Source organism: Hoplias malabaricus, chromosome Y, assembly GCF_029633855.1.
Source record: "Hoplias malabaricus isolate fHopMal1 chromosome Y, fHopMal1.hap1, whole genome shotgun sequence".
In the NCBI taxonomy this organism is placed as follows: domain Eukaryota; kingdom Metazoa; phylum Chordata; class Actinopteri; order Characiformes; family Erythrinidae; genus Hoplias; species Hoplias malabaricus.
The window spans coordinates 76,788,363-76,803,817 of record NC_089820.1 but is presented as its reverse complement, the minus strand read 5'-3'; the positions used below and the strand labels follow the sequence as shown (position 1 = coordinate 76,803,817).

The window sequence follows — 15,455 nt, the reverse complement described above, 5'->3', positions numbered from 1 at the left end:
CAGTGAGTAGTGAAGTTCCACTACACTTACACACTTCATTGTAGCGTACTTTTGCCCCGTGATTTTTTGCAGAACTGCAATGGTATTTTCTGAAAAACAACACTTCCCTAAGACGTACAAGTGCCAACCAAATGTGAACGCTCTAACAGCCTTAGGTCAGAGACTAATGTCTGGAGGAACTATGTTTAAGGAAGGCTTTACACTAGAGAGAACATTGCTGTAAAAAATGATTGCCTTTAGTTACAGGAACATTTGTGAGGTCTGATTCTGATATTAGATTATTAGTTCTAGAAAACAAATTCCACTTTAACATAACTATTTTTTTATGTAATGAAAACATTTGTGCAGGGCAGTCTTTTTGTTTGTTAGCCTTTGAATCATGTTGTTCATTCACACCATAGTACACCACTTTATACTTGCAGAACAGCAGCTTTTTCTTCAGTAAAAATAGCCTCATCTGCAGCAACTGCTGAACATATTAATCACTCAACTAACAACAAGAGCATGGACAACAAGTAATTATCACATCATGAGACATGTTTATTGATTCTGTACTTTACTGACTGATAAAGCAGTTTCTTTGGCATGTAACTCTTAATAATATATTTTTGTGTGGTAGTGACTCATATGCTTCATGGTGGGTCTCCTTTTCTTAATTAATAACTTACACAGGTCATGTGACTTAACTGACTGCAGCAATGGAAACTCAAAGCTTATCTGGATTCTCCTGGCTGTAGGCCTCGGACTGCTCCTGCTCCTGGTCTGTGTTATAACCTTCATATTGAGAAAACTTTCCAGTAAGTATTTGTTGGCTCAGGCTTTTTAATCAAATGTACACTTTATTACACTCATCAGCACTCACTCCTTCTCTCTCTAACAGAAGCAAGTCAAACGGAGAGCAGAGAGAGGAGCAGTAACTCTGCAGTTCACACTGTAAGTGCTGTGAGTGATAGTGGGCTTCATGTTGTTTCAGGTCAGGTGTTTTGCAGGAGATGCCTCTTTGGCATCAGATTTTGTCATTGGTGTAATGTGTGTGTGTGTGTGTGTGTGTGTGACTGAAATAGACCTGTACAGCTGAAGACTCAGTAACATACAGCACTGTGATTCCCAAAAAGAAGAAAGTAAGACTTTATTCATTACCTTCATCTCCTTTAATGCCTGAATGTATAGAACACAAGGGATTCTTTTGTTTTACCACTCTGTCACTGATTATTTCTCTCAGACTTGTTTCACTTGAAACATAATGTACTTTCAGAGAAATGAATATGATACATTTAGGTGTAGCGAACTGTAATGTATGACCTTAGTCATTTTTGATATTATACTTTTTTGTATATTTTAAGATTATGAAATCTTGTGTCTGTGTGTCTGTGCGTGTGTGTGTGTGTGTGTGTGTGCGTGTGTGTGCGTGTGTGTGTGAGAAATAGATCTCTACATCTGAAGTTGAAGACTCTGTGACATACAGTACTATAATTCCCCAGAATAAGAAGGTAAGACTATATTCATCACAGCCATCTACTTAAAAGCTGTATCACTGAAACATTAAGGGATTGAATAGTGTGTTACGTACAGCACTGTTAAGAAAAAAAAGTCATTAAGATTTTATTCTTCTCAATCTCCTACATATAAGCTTTTGGTTACTGAAACATCTCCAGCCTGACTTATCCTGAGACCACAATATTTTTCAGGGGAATTAGAGCTGCCCTCAGTTATGTAAAGGCACTAAATATTTATGAGAAATATCTGGTTTTGATGGAGGTTCTCAAGCCTAAGTCTTTATCTTAGTTGCTGAAAGAGCTGAGACCTTCATTTATTTCTAAAACTGTCCCAATTTACAGCTCTCTCCAGCAGCTGAAGATGATGCAGTGATCTACAGCTCTGTGCTTCACAAATAAGAGGTGAGTCAAACTACACAAGTCCTTATTATGTAATGGGTTTATTAACACATTCCAGCCTGTTTTTTCTGTTCTGCCTGATCACTGGTGTATGCAGCTCTATTCATTCATTCTTTCATTGTCTGTAACCGCTGTCTAGTTCAGGGTATTCTTGGGTCTGGAGCCTAACCGGAATCATGTGGCGCAAGGCAGGAACACATCTGCGCCAGTTCTTCACAGTGCGACACACACTCACACATTCACTCATACCTACCCAGCTGGCCACCAACGTCAAAAGACGTTGATATGTGGTTGAATGTTGGTCGTGACGTCGGATGACCAAAATTTTACGTCAGGGTAACGTCTAATACCGATGTTAAACTGACGTAAGAAACTGACGACATATGACACTGATATTTTGTTAGTTTTAAGTCATGATATTATGTAACCACAATCCAACGTCTAATAAACGTCATATCCTCATGTCAAATAGACGTAAAATACCAACATTTAGTTGTAAGGTTTGGTGACCAAATACCAACGTCTGATTAACGTCTGAATTTTAACGTCAGTTCAACCTGCCATTCTAACATCAATAGACGTTGATAATTTGTTGGTTTTAAGTAGTGATGTTATGTAACCAAAATCCAACATCTTCCAAACGTCACATCCTGATGTCAAATTTACATAAATTACCAACATTAAGCTGTAAGGTATGGTGACCAAATCCCAACGTCTGATAAACGTCTGAATTTTAACGTCAGTTCAACTTGCCATTTTAACATCAAAAGACGTTGATAATTTGTTGGTTTTAAGTAGTGATGTTATGTAACCAAAATCCAACATCTTCCAAACATCACATCCTGATGTCAAATTGACGTAAATTACCAACATTAAGCTGTAAGGTATGGTGACCAAATCCCAACGTCTGATAAACGTCTGGATTTTAACATTAGTTCAACCTGCCATTCTAACATCAATAGACGTTGATAATTTGTTGGTTTTAAGTAGTGATGTTATGTAACCAACATCCAACATCTTCCAAACGTCACATCCTGATGTCAAATTTACATAAATTACCAACATTAAGCTGTAAGGTATGGTGACCAAATCCCAACGTCTGAATTTTAACGTCAGTTCAACTTGCCATTTTAACATCAATAGACGTTGATAATTTGTTGGTTTTAAGTAGTGATGTTATGCAACCAAAATCCAACATCTTCCAAACATCACATCCTGATGTCAAATTGACGTAAATTACCAACATTAAGCTGTAAGGTATGGTGACCAAATCCCAACGTCTGATAAACGTCTGAATTTTAACGTCAGTTCAACCTGCCATTCTAACATCAATAGACATTGATAATTTGTTGGTTTTAAGTAGTGATGTTATGTAACCAAAATCCAACATCTTCCAAACGTCACATCCTGATGTCAAATTGACGTAAATTACCAACATTAAGCTGTAAGGTATGGTGACCAAATCCCAACGTCTGATTAACGTCTGAATTTTAACGTCAGTTCAACTTGCCATTCTAACATCAATAGACGTTGATAATTTGTTGGTTTTAAGTAGTGATGTTATGTAACCAAAATCCAACATCTTCCAAACATCACATCCTGATGTCAAATTGACGTAAATTACCAACATTAAGCTGTAAGGTATGGTGACCAAATCCCAACGTCTGATAAACGTCTAAATTTTAACGTCAGTTCAACCTGCCATTCTAACATCAATAGACGTTGATAATTTGTTGGTTTTAAGTAGTGATGTTATGTAACCAAAATCCAACATCTTCCAAACATCACATCCTGATGTCAAATTGACGTAAATTACCAACATTAAGATGTAAGGTATGGTGACCAAATCCCAACGTCTGACAAACGTCTGGATTTTAACGTCAGTTCAACCTGCCATTCTAACATCAATAGACGTTGATAATTTGTTGGTTTTAAGTAGTGATGTTATGTAACCAAAATCCAACATCGTCCAAACATCACATCCTGATGTCAAATTGACGTAAATTACCAACATTAAGCTGTAAGGTATGGTGACCAAATCCCAACGTCTGATAAACATCTGAATTTTAACGTCAGTTCAACCTGCCATTCTAACATCAATAGACGTTGATAATTTGTTGGTTTTAAGTAGTGATGTTATGCAACCAAAATCCAACATCTTCCAAACGTCACATCCTGATGTCAAATTTACATAAATTACCAACATTAAGCTGTAAGGTATGGTGACCAAATTCCAATGTCTGATTAACGTCTGAATTTTAACGTCAGTTCAACTTGCCATTCTAACATCAATAGACGTTGATAATTTGTTGGTTTTAAGTAGTGATGTTATGTAACCAAAATCCAACATCATCCAAACATCACATCCTGATGTCAAATTGACGTAAATTACCAACATTAAGCTGTAAGGTATGGTGACCAAATCCCAACGTCTGATAAACATCTGAATTTTAACGTCAGTTCAACCTGCCATTCTAACATCAATAGACGTTGATAATTTGTTGGTTTTAAGTAGTGATGTTATGTAACCAAAATCCAACATCTTCCAAACATCACATCCTGATGTCAAATTGACGTAAATTACCAACATTAAGCTGTAAGTTATGGAGACCAAATCCCAACGTTTGATAAACGTCTGAATTTTAACGTCAGTTCAACCTGCTATTCTAACATCAATAGACGTTGAAAATTTGTTGGTTTTAATTTGTGATGTTATGTAACCAAAATCCAACATCTTCCAAACGTCACATCCTGATGTCAAATTGACGTAAATTACCAACATTAAGCTGTAAGTTATGGAGACCAAATCCCAACGTTTGATAAACGTCTGAATTTTAACGTCAGTTCAACCTGCCATTCTAACATCAATAGACGTTGAAAATTTGTTGGTTTTAATTTGTGATGTTATATAACCAAAATCCAACATCTTCCAAACGTCACATCCTGATGTCAAATTGACGTAAATTACCAACATTAAGTTGTAAGGTATGGTGACCAAATCCCAACGTCTGATAAACGTCTGAATTTTAACGTCAGTTCAACCTGCCATTCTAACATCAATAGACGTTGAAAATTTGTTGGTTTTAAGTTGTGATGTTATGTAACCAAAATCCAACATTTTCCAAACGTCACATCCTGATGTCAAGTTGATATAAAAAAATGCCAACTTTAAGTTATAATATAGGGTGACCAAAACCCAACGCCTGGTAAACATTAGACTAACATCAATAGACATTGATATTTTGTTGGTTTTAGGTCGTGGGGTTTAGTACTTCAAATTTAACGTCATCTTGATGTAAAATACCTACATTTATTTGTTAGGTATTGGTAATCAAAACCCAGTGTATGATAAACATCATAATCTAAATGTCAACTCAATGTGACATTCTAACAATATTGGATATACTTAGTTGGTTTAAGATGCAACATTCGTTCATTCATTTATTAAATGTAACTGCTTATCCACTTTAGGGTTGCAGTGGGTCCGGAGCCTACCTGGAATCAGTGGGGCAAATTTCCTTCACAGTGTGACACACACTCACACACTCATTCACACACTTATACCTATGGACAGTTTTGAGTAGCCAACTGAGCTACCAACATGTGTTTTTGGACCATGGGGGTAAATTGGAACACCCGGAGAAAACCCACATGAACACAGGGAAAACACACCCAACTAATCACAGACAGTCATGCGGAGCAGGGTTCGAACCTACAGCTGCAGCACCCTAGATTTGTGTAACAGCAACCCTACCTGTTGCAGTCCCAAGTTGAATTTTATAAAAAATTCCAAACATCATTCTGATACTCTACCATACTGAAATTAATTAATTAATTAATTCATTGTCTGTAACCGCTAATCCAGTTCAGGGTCGCAGTGGGTCCTGAGCCTACTCAGAATCACTGGGAGCAAGGCAGGAACACACCCTGGAGGGGTCGCCAGTCCTTCGCAGGGTGACACACACTCATACATTCACACCTATGGACACTTTTGAGTCACCAATCCACCTAACAACATGTGTTTTTGGACCTTGGAAGGAAACATGAACACCTGGAGGAAACCCCCGTGGACACAGGAAAAACACACCAAACTACTCACAGTCACCTGCCGCTCCAGGACCCTAGAGCTGTGTGACAGCGACAGTACCTGCAGCACCATCGTGCTGCCCCAAGCTGCAATGTTAAGAAACCAAAATGCAGTGTGTTCAAAACATTATTCTGATGCCATATTGACATAACATAACAAAATTCAGTTGTGAGATACCATGACCAAAATGTAAAATTATAGAACAAGAAATCATCAAAATCATTTAAAATTAGTTTTAAGAGATCAAAAACTACTGAGATGTTCTTAAGTGGGCAATAATCTGAGCGGTCCAATGGTGGGCCAGCAGTGGCCTACCATCAGTGGGTTACCAACATTTTCAAGCCATTTGACAGGTATATGCTTGCCGTCTTAAGAATACAAAACACACTATAAATAAATGCTGTAGCGAGTTTGCTACTGTATTGTAATATACAGTATTTTACTGTGTATTGTAATGTATCTTGGGTAACAGACTGGAAGCAGCAATGAAGCTAGCTTTACAGTATTTCACTGTATTGTGAGCTGGGGAGGCTGAGGACTGCAAATGGCATCTAAAGGTGAGTAACTTATTTACACCATTTATTTATCACTTATTTTATTGTTTTGACAACGTAAATATAGCTTAGTTCCAAAATTACATTCGTAATTACATTAGTTCCAACCCCCCCCCCCCTTGGGCAATGGTACAATTTATTTTTGTAACGTCGGTTGTAGGCCTCACTACAAAACAAAACCAGAACAGGACAAGTGAATACTTTTCGTCCAAATGAAAAAAGAGAAAGAATTGTGTTTTTTCATTTAGTTACACCGCGACCCTGAAATGGACAAGCTTAAAAGATGATGATGATAATGATGATGATTTGTGTTAATATTGTTTTATTTTATTTAAATTATTTTGTTGAGGGTGGGGCGGTTAGCGAGAACGGGGCTAACGGTTCCCTGGGGGCGGGGTGACGAGAACAGAGACGGAGAGAAAGAGACAAAACGTATTCAGAGGCTGCAAGCGTCGTCGTACTTTAGGGATTTTGGAACAAAAGTAATGAGTAAATGTATGTTTTAATCATACAGCTCTAAACGTTTCCAACCACATTGTCTTGGTACTGCTTTTTAGCAAGATAGATGGTGCTAGTTATGATAGCCGCGAACATTTAACCAGATAACTCCTGTGGAATCTGCACACTTGTTTGCTCCCAAAAAATGTTAATGTTTTATCGTCGCAGATATCGTCAACTGGCGTTTCCCCCCCTCAAATTAGTCCGTTGGAGGGGATTGGAGCCGGAGATATCACCAGTTTTGTGACGGCTTACAAGCAGGAGGCTGAGGGAAAGGTAGGAGAGAAGAGGCGGGAAGAAAAGAAAGAGGGTTCTGCTCCATTGAAACAGGCTGCCGGTGAAAGGACGGGTCAGTCGTAGCATTATTTATTTATATTTAGCGTAGTAGAGAACGATAAACAATTGTAAACTCAAAGTCCAGTTTTGGGCTTCTTGCGGGTACTATTCGAGTTTTAGTTAGCAGAGTAATACTTTTTAAAGAAGAGAACGGAGGGAAATATAAACATAGAGATGGACAGGGATTCTGGTCATTGATATTGGTCAGTTTGGTAAAATTAGCTACGTTCATTATAACAGAGAATTGTAAACGTAGATGTTGTAGACATTGTAAACATGTAATGTTAGCTACAGACAAACTCCATTCCAGATTATTAGCTAATATATATTTGGAGTGTCAGGTGTGAATGAGGTGCAAGATGGGGGGAGTGAAATAGATTTTACTTTGTGCTGTGTTGAGAATTATAGGCTACTGTATTTTGCTGCAGAATTTTGAGCTCCATTCTACGGAGCCCCTAAAGGGACTGGGGGGAAGAAAAAAAAAAGACTATTGATTTTGCGTTCCCTTGCAAACACAATTGCGTTCCCTCGCAAATACATTGCGCTCCTTTGCAAATGTTTTATGATACACAATTGTCTTTGTGGCTCAGTCAACACATCAGGACACTGCAGTTTCCAGTGAAATCCAGCCACTTGAAACAGATATATATGTATTTATTTATCTCTACTAACACACAGTTTTGTTGCCAGTGCGACATCTGTATACATCTGTAAGGAACTGCCTAACATCAGAAGTTGTCAGCAACAGGTTTATATATGTTATGTAGCATCCTGAAAGTTCTAGTCAGAACGCCATATTTCCATAGTAACAGGTGTATGAGACTTAGGCTGCTTCATGAAAGAAAGAAAAAGTGTGGACGGCTATGTTTTTTTTTTTAATTGTTATTGACTGGGGTAGGGGTCAAGCTAAGAATGTTAACGAAAAACCTTTACCAAGCAAACACTCTTAAAAATCAGGTCCTTCAATAACAAGATGGAGGGTGTAAGGCGCAACACACAGAGATCTCAGGGCACACTGCGGACTAATTTTTACAGAGACGTGGCTCAGCGCGCTGACTCCAGACACGGCTGTGGAGCTAGAGCCGGTCGCTACACCATGCATTTCGTTTTATCTGAAAAATGTTTTTTTTTTTTTTTTTTTTTTAAATAAAGCTGCAGTAAAAACAGGATACCCTTTTCAGACTGACGTTTACACACACACACACACACATTACTCCTGTACACTACCAATAGCTACACATTTATTTAGGCGTTCACTCTCCTTTCTCTCCCACTGATTGGAAACTGTGTTCATTGTCAGTATCTCTATACTGTTCACGTAACCTTTGTCCATGCGCTTGCACTTTAAATTCTCTCATCCTCATTGCTAAGCAATTAACAACACAGCATCAAACGTTTCAGTTGGCGCTCCCCAATAACATATCCATGTTCTCTGTTGAGAAGAAAAGCTATGTCTTTATATTTCAGTCCAAGATCAAAGTAAATTTCAACGAGCTGCTCCATAGTTCACCTGACACGCACAGCAAGCACATAATCAACAGCAAGCACAGTACTACGGAGCCCACAAAGTATTTGCGAGGTAACGCAATTGTGTTTGCGAAGGAACGCCAAAGTCTTTTTTTCCCCAGTCCCTTTAGGGGCTCCGTAACAAAGACAATTGTGTATCATAAAACATTTGCAAAGGAGCGCAATGTATTTGCGAGGTAATGCAATAATGTTTGCAAGGGAACACAAAATCAATAGTCTTTTTTTAATTTTTCCCCCAGTCCCTTTAGGGGCTCCATACCATTCCAAATCTGATTTGAGACTCCCATTTTTGTTATTTAGTTTATATAGAGTGTACATTTTAATTGTTTATCAGAGTTTAAGAGTATTGCATTTAAAGTGTCTAAATACTAAATGTTGGCTACCAGTTCTGTGATCACAAATGTAGTGTGTTGGTTTTTGTAATGCATATGAAATGACATCTTATTTCTCTGTACTATATGTTTTAAATGTGGAGAGTCTCGTCGTGCCATGATTTTCAGGAAGTTGGCTGCATTTAAGGCTCACATTTACAGGTATCATTAAAACAGGAAAACTGAAACTAGACCTAGGCTATATCATATAGGTTTTAATTTGACATGTCATTGAAAACTGCAATGGTAAATGTTGAAGACTTAAAATAATTTATATTCTCATCATTTAGGCAAGTGCCACAGTTGCTGATTTTGAAACCCTTAACCTGCTTGTGAGTCCTCAGATGTTTATTCTGGGTATGTATATATAATTGCAAGATACTCCAGAATGACAAAAGTTTAACATTTGAATTAATTACAGTGGAATTTTTGACCAATGCAAGATATTTGCTGACAGTGGAAGGAAAAGTGACCTATGTTTGCTCAAGCCTCCATTAATTTCTGGAAAGGCAGCCTTCACCTTGTACTAAAATTTCAATTTCCAATATCGACAGGAAATTTCTTTCTTTCTCTCTCTCTACTTGTTTACTTCCTTCTCTGAATTAAACTAGCCTCTATTTAATGTTATCTTACCTGTAATTAAAAGTATTATTATATATAAAAACCTTGAAATATGATAACTTTACTGATGCAGAAACCCCATGTATGAAAATGGATTAAAAAATTCTAAAATTATCTGAAGGTAATTGCTTTTTAATATTTTGACCCGTTTCTGTTGGATAATTCTTTATGAAATTATTATGAAGGGCAGTTACTGTTTACTGTCATTCATTCATCTGTTGCAACCATTTAATTCTAATCAGGGTCATTGTGGGAATTATTTGATGCAGTTGAAATTTGTGCTTTTGATATGTGAAATTAAAGGTCAAATACAGGATTTTCTGATTACTATGATACATTGAAATATTGCATAGCATATCAGTATACATGACTTTTAGATCAGGTATCAAATTGAAATTGCAGTACTTTTGAAAAAAATGGTTTTGTTGAGTTCGTATTAATATCTATCCTCAGTCTTCACTACAAAAAGTATGAGCAAGCGACAACTAGGGCTGGGCGATATGACCAAAAATTCATATCTCGATATGCCTAAAAGAAGTGGAGATATATGATATGAAATGACATTATGAAAGCCATAACAAAATACAATGTCAAAGTATTAGTGTTTATTTTTAGCACCAAATAGGACATGCTGCATTATCTAACTGTAATTATTAATGTAATTCACCCTTTACCTCACTCATTTGCTCTGATTACTTGCAGAAAAATAAAAATAAACATAGCACAAAAAGTAAGAAAATTTTTGTCTGGTTGATTATTTCTTTGTTGTAACAGTGCTTCTTGCCAATAAACCTTATACCATTACTGTTAATTTCTCTTTTAAATGGTGCTACATTTGTAAGAAACATGCTTTTGTGAGATGAACAGTTGAGCTGAGTATGTGGATTGCACCAGTGAAAAATTTGTCAAATACTCACTGCCAGTGCCAAACAGCTTATTTTGTGTGATGGTGTGATGTGGCATCTCCTTCACTTGAAAAATGAGGTTTATCGTCATTGCAAGCAATCTCAATGCAGAAAAAGATATTGAGATGAAATTCTACAACCAGTGGCAATCCGATATCTCCACAGTCTGGGACCAAACTCTAACCTCCAAAATGACAACACTTGCCCCACAGAGCGGTGTTTATCAGAGACTACCTCCAGAATTTGGTAGTGGAGAGGATGGAATGGCCTGCTAGCTCCTGACCTCAACCTCAATGAACACTTGTGGGATCAGCTTGGGAGTGCTGTTCATGCCACAGTGACCAACACAACCACATGTGTGACCAGCAGTGTGTAACCAGGATGGTGACCATCATGAAGAGAAAGTCCTGGGCTGTTTTGGCTGTTTATGGTTCTTCCACACGCTACTGAAGCTCCTATTTGTTAAAAGAATACATTGTTAAATTGCCAATATGTCTTGTTTCTTCAAACTTCAGTCAGCCAGTCACAACTCACCAAACGAGTCAATGGCAGAATAAGCTCTTTGGCATCGGCAGAGAGGATTGGGCTAATGTTTCATTGGCACAACCCACATACTCATTTCTACTGCTCATCCCACAAATGCATGTTCCTTATAAATATGGCACCATTTCAAAGGGAAATTAACATGATTACAACAGTATAAGATTTATTGCCAAGAAACATTGTTACAACAAAGATATAATCTACCAAACAAAAATATCCTTATTTTTGTGCTATGTTTAGTTTTAAAAATTGTCTTGCCCATGATGTCATCTGATCTTCCCCTTACTGTATCCTCTTGTGTACAAAATTTTTATTGCAACTTTTTTGTACCTTTATTTCCACATGCTATGTTACTAACTGTGGAATTATTATTTTTTTAGACGCCTCATTGGTACAAATCCCCAGGGGTGGTCAAAGTAGAGAGCAACCAAGAAGTCCCGGACCATGCATCCGTGTGTATCCTTGCTTTAAAGAAACTGATGGACTTTGAATTAAATTTTATTTACAAACCGGATTCCAAAAAAGTTGGGACACTAAACAAATTGTGAATAAAAACTGAATGCAATGATGTGGAGATGGCAAATGTCAATATTTTATTTTTAATAGAACATAGATGACAGATCAAAAGTTTAATCTGAGTAAATGTAACATTTAAAAAAAATATATGTTCATTCAAAATTTCACAGTGTCAACAAATCCCAACAAAGTTGGGACAAGTAGCAATAAGTGGCAAAAAGGAGGAAATTGAGCATATAACGAACAGCTGGAAGACCAATTAACAATAATTAGGTCAATTGACAACATGCTTGGGTATAAAAAGAGCTTCTCAGGGTGTCAGTGTCTCTCTGAAGCCAAGATGGTAAGAGGATCACCAATTCCACCATTGTTGCGCAGAAAGATGTTTGTTGTGCAGCGATACCAGAATGGTGTTACCCAGCGTAAAAAAGCAAAGATTTTTAAGTTATCATCAACCGTGCATAACATCATCAAAAGATTCAGAGAATCTGGAACAATTTCTGTGCATAAGGGTCAAGGCCATAAAACTCTACTGGATCCTTGTGATCTCCGGGCCCTTAAACATCACTGCACCTTGAACAGGAATGCCACTGTCAAGGAAATAAAAGAATGGGCTCAGAAATACTTCCAGAGAGCATTGTCAGTGAACACAATCCACCGTGCCATCCGCCGTTGCCAGCTGAAACTCTACAGTGCAAAGAGGAAGCCATTTCTAAGCAAGCTCCACAAGCTCAGACATCTGCACTGGGCCAGGGGTCTTTTAAAATGGAGTGTGGCAAAATGGAAGACTGTTCTGTGGTCAGATGAGTCACGATTTGAAGTTCTTTATGGAACACTGGGACGCCATGTCATCCGGACCAGAGAGGACAAGGATAACCCAAGTTGTTATCAACGCTCCGTTCAGAAGCCTGCATCACTGATGGTATGGGGTTGCATGAGTGCTTGTGGCATGGGCAGCTTGCGTGTCTGAAAAGGCACCATTAATGCAGAGAACTATGTTCAGGTTCAAAACATATGTTCAAAACATATGCTCAAAACATATGCTCCCATCTAGACGTCATCTCTTTCAGGGAAGACCCTGCATTTTTCAACAAGATAACGCCAGACCACATTCTGCAGCAATCACATCATCATGGCTACGTAGGAGAAGGATCCGGGTACTGAAATGGCCAGCCTGCAGTCCAGATCTTTCACCTATAGAGAGCATTTGGCGCATCATAAAGAGGAAGGTGTGACAAAGAAGGCCCAAGAGGCCTGTATTAGACATGAATGGGAGAGCATTCCTATTTCTAAACTTGAGAAACTGGTCTCCTCTGTCCCCAGACATCTTTTGAGTGTTGTAAGAAGAAGGGGGGATGCCACACAGTGGTAAAAAATGGCCTTGTCCCAACTTTTTTGGGATTTGTTGATGCCATGAAATTTTGAAACAACATATTTTTCCCTTAAAATGATACATTATCTCAGTTTAAACTTTTGATCTGTGATTTGTGTTATATTCTGAATAAAATATTAGATGTTGGCACCTCCAAATCATTGCATTCAATTTTTATTCACAATTTGTTTAGTGTCCCAACTTTTTTGGAATCCGGTTTGTATTTAAAGGGTCATGTTCAACACAAAACTGACTCTAAGTCAGTAACATGTTGGGTTCACTGATGATATTTGAAATACAAAGTTTTAGCAATCCAGATTACATATTTTTTATTACATTTTTCATGATGTTTTACGGTCACTATTTGTGTTGTCTGGTAAGATCAAAAGTCATGTGATATAAAGTAATGTTTTACTATAAAGATTTGGGCACCTTTCTTGTAATTCATCAAGGCAATAATGTAATTGGATATTGTGAAGTATTTTTGGTTAGGAAAAAAAAAAAAGCAAATATCATAAGGGGCAAAAATATTAAGTTCAAGTAAAAAAATAAATGATTTGAACATGTTATGTAGTACTTGAAATTTGTCCACATTTTGCATATATTCAGTTTTAATAAAGCGTGTTACTGATTTTAATTCTGAATGTAGATTTGGACTTCTTTTGTGTATGTTATGGTTATAGTATTTTTAAAGTATTCATGCTTGGCAGACTTGATTTTTTTTTTTAATAGTAACACTATAATCTTAATACAAAAATATTACATGCTGGTATTGTTCAGTGTATATATAAAGAATTGAATGTAATTTAGAAACTGTTTGTAATTAGTGTTCCTCTGTAAAAAGGTATTGTTTCTGAAAAAAGGCAGTAAATGGCTGGCAATTCTGCTGAAAATATTACTGTACATTTAAATATTTAGAGTAAAACATTGTATTATGCAATTACAGTAGTATTCTGTAAATTTTAAATACAATCTTGTTCCTGTACAAATGCAGTAATTGGCTGGAAACTCTGTTGCCAGGTATTTACTGTAAATCCCAATATTTACAGTTAAGTTTTATTCATTTACAGTAGTATTTTGTAAAGTTGAAATACATTAATGTTCCTGTAAAAATACAGTAATTGTCTGGGAGCTCAGCTGACAGTTATTTACTGTAAATCAGTTTTTACAGTAAAGTATTGTATTATTTAATTACAGTAGTATGCTGTAAATGTGAAATACGGTAGTGTTGAGGCTCTATGTCACACCAGTGTTGGGTTTAGACGTCGACCCGATTTTCATTAAAACTAAAACAACATTGGAGCTTGACGTCACCCAAATGTTAATTTTTGAGTAATATCTGACTTTGATTACTAACCATAATTCAATGTCTAAACTACATTGAGTCTTGATGTCACACCAATGTTGGGATTTGACGTCAACCCGAATTTTCATTTCCAACTAAAATTCAACATCTATACAACATTGGAGCATGACATCATCCTGACGTTAAATTTTGAGTAATATCTGACTTTGATTACTAAACATACTTCAACGTCTAACCAATGTTGGTTCTTGATGTCACATCAATGTTGGGTTTAGATGTCATCCCGATTTTCATTTCCAACTAAAAATCAACATCTACACAACATTGGAGTTTGACGTCATCCTGACGTAAATTTTTGAGTAATATCTGCCTTTGATTACTAACCATATTTCAACGTCTAACCAACGTTGAGTCTTGACGTCACATCAATGTTGGGTTTAGACGTCAACCCGATTTTCATTTCCAACTAAAAATCAACATCTACACAACGTTGGAGTTTGACGTCATCCTGACGTAAATTTTTGAGTAATATCTGACTTTGATTACTAACCATATTTCAACGTCTAACCAACGTTGAGTCTTGACGTCACATCAATGTTGGGTTTAGACGTCAACCCGATTTTCATTTCCAACTAAAAATCAACATCTACACAACGTTGGAGTTTGACGTCATCCTGACATTAATTTTTGAGTAATATCTGACGTTGATTACTAACCATATTTCAACGTCTAACCAACGTTGAGTCTTGACGTCACATCAATGTTGGGTTTAGACGTCAACCTGATTTTCATTTCCAACTAAAAATCAACATCTACACAACGTTGGAGTTTGACGTCATCCTGACGTTAATTTTTGAGTAATATCTGACTTTGATTACTAACCATATTTCAACGTCTAACCAACGTTGAGTCTTGACGTCACAT

At 37.0% G+C, this 15,455-nt stretch overlaps 1 long non-coding RNA gene across 1 annotated transcript; it reads left to right on the top strand.

Annotated features, from left to right (window-relative positions):
• The first annotated feature begins 7,910 nt into the window (after positions 1-7,910).
• LOC136679435 (uncharacterized) lies at positions 7,911-13,810 on the top strand. Its single transcript, XR_010796552.1, has 3 exons — positions 7,911-9,430; positions 9,559-9,625; positions 11,718-13,810. It is a non-coding gene; the product is annotated as an uncharacterized lncRNA (long non-coding RNA).
• Positions 13,811-15,455: the final 1,645 nt, after the last annotated feature.